The sequence below is a fragment of the Gossypium arboreum genome, chromosome 3, assembly GCF_025698485.1.
Source record: "Gossypium arboreum isolate Shixiya-1 chromosome 3, ASM2569848v2, whole genome shotgun sequence".
In the NCBI taxonomy this organism is placed as follows: domain Eukaryota; kingdom Viridiplantae; phylum Streptophyta; class Magnoliopsida; order Malvales; family Malvaceae; genus Gossypium; species Gossypium arboreum.
Window position 1 is genome coordinate 9,112,913 of NC_069072.1, and position 10,463 is coordinate 9,123,375.

Sequence of the window (10,463 nt, forward strand, 5' to 3'; positions counted from 1 at the left end):
TTGGTAGTCGTCGATGTCTTTACGAAGAGGGTGAAAGTCGTTTCATATGCCAATGTTACAAGGTTGATAGTCATAAAAAGGGGTACCGACAGGTAATATCAAAAAAGATCATGTCTAATACAATTGTACAATGTCAAAAGATTGCAGTCTGTTCAAGGATCAGACACCATATCACAGTGCAGCAAAGGCAGCCAAAAAGAAAGAAACAGAAAAGAAAGAAAAAACAAAAACAAAAACAACAAAAAAAGATTGTGGAAGGTGACCGAGACTTGTAAAGATTGACATAAAAAAGTTACCGTTTACCCTCTATACTTATCAAACATCGGCTAAGGCCTTCATTGAGGCAACGCCTTTCTCATTAGTTTTGGAAGCAGTTTGTCCATTATTTCTTTTTTTCGAGTTTTGCCAAAACTAAAGGTTGGATGAGGTAGAATGGATCCAATCCCAATATGATCAGTCAAATTTGAAGGATATCTGTCACGGTCAGATGATGCTGGCTTGTGACAAAGGGGGTTCATCCTAAAGAATTGGGGACCTGGCATTGAAGAAGATCTTTTCTATACAAAAAGACTCTAGAGGAAAGTAGATGTCAAACTAGGAAGGACCTTATGTAGTACAGAAGGCCTGTTCTAGAGGAGCATTGATATTGTCCGAAATGGATGGCAAGGACCTGCCCAATTCGGTAAACTCAGATTCAGTCACAGTTAATAGTTTAAAAAAAACACAAAAAAGGAAAAGAAATAGGAGAGGCCAAGGAAAAAACCCGCAAAGGACGCCTTGAGACCAAAAGGGATTTAAGTTGAAAACCCGAAAAGGGCGGCTCAAATTTGGATCAAAGTGGGGCATACCATAGTCTTGCTATGTCTAAATTAACAATGAAGAAGTATGTCACATCTTAGGGCATCGACAAAGTACTCAGGATTCTCTAAACACAAATTGAGCTCAAAATAGTCCTCAAGAAGTTGGTACAAAGAAGCTCAAGCTGCGATATCTGGGGCATCTAGTTTTCCATTTTTTCCCATTTTAAATTTGCTATCTTTGATTACCTTATTTTTTTCAAGATACGTCTCAATAAATTTCCTTCTTATTACGTTTGCTATCTTTTGATTAACATATTTGTTTCGAGCTATGCTCCCAATTATTTTCTCTCTTATCTATTGTTATGATTTTTTTCAAGTATTTTGCATTGAAATAATGATTAATGGACTAATAATACCTTCACAAAAGAGGTTCTGCATATTACTCTGGAAGCTTCTAAATAATAGAAGAACCTGAAATGGGACTATTGTTTAGAACTTACCAAACTTAAGGGTTGGAATCTAAATTGTGACTATCTCTTTAGATTTTTTATCAAAAGTATCAGATACAAGATATTGCATCGGTGATAACACCTCAACAAATGACAAGCAATGTTCACCCAAGCATTAAATGGGATTAGCTCGAAAAAGAAAATTGATATTCTGTATACGCATCTAGTCATGTTACCCAGAGAGGGGTGTAGCAGATCATTTGATTGAAGAAGATGGTACGAATCCCATACCTCTGAGTTGCAGCAGGATTGATAGAAGAAACCAAATGTTATTCCCCTAAAGTTACAGCGGGAAGTACAAACTTTATGTCCCAAAAGGTACAGTGGGAGGGACTTTGAAACTACAGTGGGGCAAGCTTGCTGAGTAGAATGGAATTGTTTCTTTGGGTTTTTTGTCAAGAATACCAGCCAAACAAGATGGCAGTGTAATACATCAGTGATAAGGCCCTGATGAACAACAAGCAATGATACCTTAAGCCTTTTAAAAAGGATCATTTAAATTTTTGTATTCATATATCATTCATAACATATCTAGTTAGGGGCATTGGATTCGTTTTGATCATAGCATCCTAATTATTTGAAATAAGCATTACATCTAGTTAGGAGCATTTGATTCATTTCGATCATAGTGTCCTAATTATTTGGCATAAGCATAGATACATGAAACCGATTCTACAGGTCATGTCCCTAGAGGACAGTGTAGCAACATCGAAGAATTCACTAGCCTTATCCCCCTAAGTAGTAGAGGACATGTTGAAAATTATAGATCTTATCTCCCTAAGCAGTAGAGGAGCAGATCGAAGACAATGAGCCTTATCCCCTTAAATAGTAGGGAAACGGGCTGAAAATGACAGACCACCCTATCTCCCTAAGCAGTAGTGGAGTAGGTTGAAGACTGTGAGCCTTATCCCCCTAAGCAGTAGGGAAACAGACTGGAAATTACAGATCTTATCTCCTTAAGCGATAGTGGAGCGGATCAAAGACGGTGAGCTTTAACCCCCTAAACAGTAGGGAAACAGGCTGGAAATTACAGATCTTATCTCCCTAAGTAGTAGTGAAGTAGATCGAGGACGGTGAGCCTTAACCCCCTAAGCAGTAGGGAAATAGGCTGAAAATTACAGATCTTATCTCCCTAAGTAGTAGTGAAGCAGATCGAGGACGGTGAGCCTTAACCCCTAAGCAGTAGGGAAACAGACTGAAAATTACAGATCTTATTTCCCTAAGTAGTAGTGGAGTGAATCGAAAACGGTGAGCCTTATCCCCTTAAGCAGTAGGGAAACAAGCTGGAAATTACAGATCTTATCTCCTAAGCAGTAGTGGAGTGGATCGAAGACGGTGAGCCTTATCCCCCTAAGCAGTAGGGAAACAGGCTGGAAATTACAGATCTTATCTCCCTAAGCAGTAACAGAGCAAATTGAAACGAAAAGTTCCTATACCCCTGAAGACGCAGTGGGTTAAAGCGAGACTTCCTGAAGAAAGGGAGCATCAAGAAGTCAAGACTCAGTAAGACCGGGCAAAATTGGCCCTTTTTAAAGTCTTTGCTCCATTCCCATTACACGACGCCCAATTTTCGTCCGGGCCCAACAAACCCAAAACATACAAAATAAAACCAAACCCATTACACCCCAAACCCCAAATAGGACAAATTACAGTGGCCCAACTCTGTAACTGGCCCAAATGGCCCAATCCAATAACACTTTCGACAAAAAAACCCTAGGATTTCCCTAGGGGTGCCGCAAGGGGCCTCCACCTCTGCACGACCTCCACGCCCCACTCCACATTCGCACCCACGAACGGTTTCTCTCCACACCTTCAAAACAAACTAATAACCCATAGCAGTTGACAGCAAAAGAAAAAGGACAGCAACGAATTTGTATTTTATTTTTTCAGCTATAAAGCCAAATCGAATCAAATGTAAATGGGGTTTTTTTTTGTTTTCATTTTTAGGGAAAAATAGAACATAGATACGAGACTAAACACATATAGAAATCAATAGCAACCATATTTGTTTAAGGTGATTTTTACTTGGTTTTCCTTCATTCGTTTTTCTTTCGGTTTTTTATTTTCATTTTGTTATACAAAATAAAGAAGGGAAAGAAAGGAACTTTTACCTGGCCTTCGCGTTCATGGTCGGAGTTCTCTTCCGTTGGCGAAATCGGCCATCGTTTGTTCACTGTCGGCCACCGTATGGTGGTGGTTTGGTGGCTGCACATTTTTGGGTTGGAACCCTAGCAGAAAGGGTTAAAAACTTTGGGTTTTCTAAAAGGTTCTTTAATGTTTTAAAAAGAAATCAAAGTAAAGGCTTCATTTGTTTTTTTATTTTATTTTTAAAAGCAGCGTCTGGGGGGTTAAAGCAGTTTGTGCGTTGAATATAGGCTGGATCTGCGCGTGTTCCCTTTAAATGGGTAATTTCGCGGCCAGTCCTTCCCATTTGTGCCACCTTTAATTTAACCCTGTTATATTTTTTCATTTTTACCCTGAGGTTTACGCGCTATTTCAAATTAGTTCGCGCTAGAGCAATGCGTTTTGGTGATTTGGAACATTTGCATTTTCAATCCTTGTTCTTCTGTGCGCATCTTATTTTGGTCCTTGATTATGTTTTAATAATTAGATTTGTTCATAAATTATTCTTTTGATTATGCTTTCATTTCAATTGAGTTTTTTTAGTTTATGTCTTTATATTCCTTATGAGTTATTCATCATTCATTTATTTTTAACATATTATTTTAAATTATTAATTTGATTTCACACTATTTTAGTTTTTTCCTTTTGTATACTTTCGTTTTATTTTATTACATAACGTATTTATCTTAAAATTTTCCTAATTGAATATTCTTTGTTTCAAATATTACATTATTATTTTTGTATATATTATTAATACTAAGATACTTGTTTTTAATTATCTATTTATATGGATTTATATATTACTTTGTATAATACTTACTTTAACTTTCTTCTCACATAATACTTATTATAAAGTTAATTTATATATTATTATTTTACATGTTATTAATTTTTGTTTTTTTTTATGGCTTATTTCAAATTTTACATGCATTACTTACTCTAAGTCTCTTTTACATATAATTTATTCTTAAACTATTCTTATTTTGCCAATTTCCTATTCCTTTTATTTTTCATTAATTGGTTCAGCATTGGTCATTATTATTTGGGAAGTTTGGTACTTTTTTTTATTTTGCTTCATATACATATATATTCTTTAATCTTTTTTATTCATTAGTTTTAAACTAGGTGTTAGTTTTTAAAATAAGGTGGCTGCGAAATTATTACTATTGAGTATTTCGATTAGTATATTTGTACTTTTATCATTGTCATGCTTTGGTATAATGTTGAACTTACATGTTATTATTTCTTGTTCAATACTATGTTTATTTTTTATTATCGCATTGTGGTTCAAATTTTAACGTGTTTAGGCTATTTTTAATTGTAATACCCCATACCCGTACCTAAGACCGGGATAGGATACGAGGCATTACCGAAATTTTCAGAATAATTTCAATTAATTTATATTATTTAGTATTCATTTTCATGTTTCATGTAACATCCTTTTCATATATTCAATTCAAAATATCATATAAAATATGATATAATACTTAAATTGTCATATTTACATGCTCATTCAGGGTATCCGAACCTACCTGACTAAATTGCAAAAATACCAAGATTTAGGGGCATATTGGTAATTTACCATTTTCCCAAATTTCACCCAATCTTAAATTGATAATTTCATTCAATTTATTAATTTAGATAATAAAACAATTTATTCCCTTCAATTTAGTCATTTTTACATTTTACAAAACTACCCTAAAGTTTTACTTTTATTCAATTTAGTCCATGAGCTTAAAACATGCAAATTAGCCATGCTAACTAAATATTCATATATATTTTTCCTCCTCCTCCTCTCCATTCCACATCCTTAATGTATATAATATTCTTGTAAGTACGATTTCACAATTTACTTATTAATGCTCACATCAATCTGTTCACACGAGTCATAGTCACTCAATTATTTATAATTCGAGCTACAGAGATCAAAATTAAGATCCATAAATTTTCCCTAAAACTAGACTCACATATCATTCCACCATAAAATTTTAAGAATTTTTGGTTTAGCCAATTAGTACAGTTTATTCATTTAAGTTTCCCCTGTTTCACTATCCAACAGTTTTGACCTCTCTTCACTAAAAATTAATTATATCACAGTACAAAACTCGGATAATGTTCCCATTGATTTCTATTGAAAATAGACTCATTAAGGATTCTAAGCATATACATTTTATACTCTAATTAATTTTCTCCAATTTTTGGTGATTTTCCAAAGTCAAAACAGGGGAACTCGAATTCATTCTAATATTGTCTCACAAAATTCATTATATCTCATAATTTACAAATCCATTGCTTACACCGTTTCTTCTATTAAAAACTAGACTCAATAAGATTTAATTTCATATTTTATTCATCTTCTAATTCGATTTATACAATTTATGGTGATATTTCAAAGTTAGTCTACTTCTGCTGTCCAATATTGTTTTAGTTCAAGATGTTTATTACCATTTTTCCTCTAAATTTCAAAGGTCATACAATTTAGTCCTTGCTCAATTAGCCCATCTATTAAGCTAATTTTTCTCAATTAACATTTAATTCCATCATTCTAAACTATTACACAATCTTTGAAAATCAGAATTTTAACACTAAACCTTAATTCACAACTTTTTCACAATTAGGTCCTAAAATCAATATCTATTGAAATTACTTGATAAAATCATCAAACAACAAAATCAAAGCTTCAAATTCATTTTATTTCATCATAAACAGCTAACACTTATCAATGATAGCTTTTAATTTTGTTCACAAAATCAAAAACTAATGAATTAAACACTTGGACCTAATTGTAAAAGTCACAAAAACATAAAAATATCAAAGAAAAGGGTAAGAATTGAACTCACATATGTCAAAGTATGAAAAACCAGCAGCTTTCAGACCTCCCATGGCGTTTTTGCTGAAGAAAAATGATGATATCTCTAGATTTTTCAAATTTGTCTTGTTTTATATGTTTAATTTATTAAATTTCCCATTTTGCCCTTGTTTCTCCTTGTCTTTTTTGCTGATTTTCTTGCCCAACCGTCCAGCCCATACAATTTGGGTCCAATTCCTTTTAAATTCCTCCTTTTTAATCACTTAAACTATTTAATCACAGTTTAATAAATTTTGCACTATTTTTAATTTAGTCCTTTTTAATTAATTGACTAACCAACCGTTAAGATTTTCTAACGAAACTTTAATACTAACTTAATAACACTCCATAAATATTTATAAAAATATTTATGGCTCGGTTTATAAATCCGAGGTCTCGATACCTCGCTTTTCAACCAAATTTACGATTAATTCTTTTAAAATCGCAAAATTCACTAATTAAAATAATTCTTTTAAGTTCGCTTGGCCTATAATTATTATTTGTTAAAATTTCTAAACTTACTCGTCGGATTTAGTGATCTCGAATCACTGTTTCCGACACCACTGAAAAATTTGGCTGTTACATTAATTGTTTCATTTTTATCCCAAACAAGCCGAATAAACACATTTTGAGCCGAATTTACAATTGTTTTTTTTCAAAAATAAGGCGATATTTTGTGTTCGAAAATTTGAGAAGTCGTGCCCTAACGTGCTGGGTTTCGATTTTTCGTTTGACCAAATAACTGGATATCCCTTTTGAAATTTCATCCATGTTTTCTTAAATTTAAAAAAAAATCAATATTTTGTGTTTGGAAACTCGAGAAATCGTGCCCTAACGTGCTAGGTTTTGATTTATTGTTTGATCAAATAATCGAATATCCTTTTAAAGTTTCAGTGCATGGATTTTGGAAATCATAAGATGACCTTGGTATTGAGAGTTTGAAATGTCGTATCCTAACGCACTGGATATAATATTTAATTCTTTCAAGACAGGAGAATCTCAGCATCCAATTCGAATTATCCAAATATTTTGAAAGAGAATGTTTTTAAAAAACTTTTCAAATTTTCGACATTAGGGCATTACTTAATCAATTAGGTATCAATTTTGGGTATTACGAGAGTGCTAATCCTTCCTCGTACGTAACCGACTCCCAAACCCGTTTGCTTGAATTTCGTAGGCCAAAATTGATATTTTAATAAAATGAAATGTTTTATTAGGTGATTCGATCCCATTTAAACAAAAAAGATTGGTGGCGGCTCCATTTTTGTTTTTAAGTCGACTTCCGTTTTTTTAAATTAAAAATGGTTTCGACAATAAAAATAATCCAATATCAATTAATCAACAACTTTATTATAATTTTGTACCTAAGAGTCAATTAATCATAGGTGAGAATGTAACACCCCCTAACCCCAAACCGTCCCCGAAACAGGATTACGGAGCATTACCGGACCTATCGGACATTTACAATTAATATACACATAAATACCAACACAACCAGATACACTCATTATTTGCCAAATTTAAACATTTACATATTATCCAATATTTAATTCTATTCAAATATCAAATATCAAATATCATCAAATAAATCAATTTCATACCAAATTAACCAAATTTTATTATATATCATAACTAAACCTAAATCTATTTATTTCATCCTTACATTTACAATTTCAAAATGACACACACATAAGACACCCTAGGTACATGCCATTACCAACAATTAACACACCTTACCTTATTGAATTCGGGATCTGCCTAGGATGCTAATTCAACGTTCTATCTTTACTTAACCTGCATACGGAAACAAACCGTACGCTGAGTATAGGTATACTCAATGATATTTCTATAATCCGAACATTTAATAATATAACAAATACTTAAAATCATAATAACAATTACAATTATTCAATTATTTATTTCATAGATAAATTTCAACTACTTACCATATAAATTCTATACAAATCATATAATAAACACAATAACATAATTGTTCAATTCTTAAATAAATCCATTATTATTTATTCCATTTTTTCACTTACTAATCGGTATAGCTTTCCTTAATTTATTCACAATTCAATATCAATAAACTATATTCAACTATACACTTATCAATCATTTTCCATTTTAATCCATTTCAATAACAGTCAATTTCATTTATATCATATCAACTTACTATCCCTGATAGCTTTCACTATATACATACGATTCATATATCTCAAATCACATTTCAATTCATCAAGTGGCATCATATGTCATCAATTCGAACTCCAATCATTCCATGAACCTTTGGTTCGTGTTTTCTATCTCATATCTAAATTTTCAATTCTCAATTCAATTTCTCGTTTCATTTCAATAGCTTGATCAATTAAATTTATTCGATTTATCTTTTTCACTTATTTACCCCTATTAACAAGACTCGGGCTCTGATAGATACGCGGATTCCACCCAAACACACCAGAATATCCAACCCAAACACACCCAGAATAATATAAATCCTCCATAACACACCAGCATAATATAGCCTCCCAAACACACCAATAAGGTATAAATACCTCTTCGGTTAAATCGAAGCATATAATAACAGAACCATCTTCTCAGCCGAGCTACAAATCTCCTCATCACATCACAATCTTATGGCATGCCATTTGTATCTAATCTAGTCCAATACTGTTAATAGGGTATTTAATTCACTTTCTCAATTTAATAATTCTTGCATCAATATACCATTCAATATACCATTCTAATAATCACATATATTCACACATTTTCACAATTTCATACATTTTCATTCAATTCAACAAATATAGTTCAATTATTCACATTAATTCATAATTCAATACAATTCAATTCACTTTTCAATATCAAATATTCAAATACCACAAATCTCATATATTCATATCAATTTCCTCATATTTCCAATCAATATATTTTCAATATAACATTCATTCAATATTCAAATTTTACATAAATCATATATATTATATAATTCAATCAATATAAATTCAATCCAAATAATTTCAATCAATATAAATTTAATAAATTCATCGCATACCAAAATCAATTCATTCCAATTGTAAAACATCATAATTCTAACACTAACAATTGCCATATGTATATAAATATAACAAATAATGACTAAGTTCGGATTATAGAAATACAAACCATATTTTCTCGAGCTATCCCGTTGTCTTTGCCATTTTTCATTGCTTAGCCAAGATTTCCCGAGACAACATTAGCTACGGGAATTAAAACAATTCATATTTGTTAATTCACTACTAATTTATTTCTAATTAATACAATTTCTATTGAATTTCTACTTTAATTTCAATTTACTCTTAACTAAATTCACTTACTTTTTCTATCTCAATTCATACTTCATTTCTATTCAAATTTTGTCCAAACTCATACTTAATTATTAAATTTCCAGCATATTTTTCTAATTTCGAAATTTCATCAATTTAGTCCCTACAACATAAAACTTATGAATTACTTTACAATTCAATCCTTATTTCATTTTTAACTTGGATTCCTATCAATCTAACCCTAATTCATCTTTTTATTCAACATGAACAATATTTAGAAATCTAATAACTTTCAAAATATTAATTTAATTTCATCAAAACTTTGTTCTAAAGCTTTTAAAACATCAAAATTAAGTGAAAAGAGCTATATTGACTTACCAATTAAACTTTAAAGCTTCAAACCTTCAATTTTTCCTTTTCTTTCTTTCCTTTCTTTTTCTTCTTCTTTCTCCCCTGTTTCACGTTTGCCTATTCTGTTTCTTTCCCTTTTTTTTATTTCTTTCATTTACTTCGTTTTTATATATATATATATATATATATATATAAAATATAATAAGTTAATAAATATCTATTTAATAATCAATATTTATTTTACATTTGTATACATTTGTATTATTACACATGTCACAAATTTTACCATACATTTGTCATAATTTAATATATTTATTACATAAAAATCTCATAATATAATTATTTAATTAATAAATATCTTATTTAATATCAAATACTAATATTACAATTGTACACACTTATATTTTCACATTTGGACCAATAAATTTATTACAATTGTCATTATTTAATTTATTTATCAAACAAAATCTCATTATTTAATTATTTAATTAATAAATATCTTTTGTTCTAAAATTAAGTAAATATA

General features: G+C 30.9%; 1 long non-coding RNA gene across 1 annotated transcript; it reads right to left on the minus strand.

Annotated features, from left to right (window-relative positions):
• Positions 1 to 7,874: 7,874 nt before the first annotated feature.
• LOC128290105 (uncharacterized) lies at positions 7,875 to 10,102 on the minus strand. The gene is made up of 3 exons (XR_008279748.1): positions 9,965 to 10,102; positions 9,447 to 9,520; positions 7,875 to 8,075 (listed from the first exon to the last, which is right to left on the minus strand). It is a non-coding gene; the product is annotated as an uncharacterized LOC128290105 (long non-coding RNA).
• Positions 10,103 to 10,463: the final 361 nt, after the last annotated feature.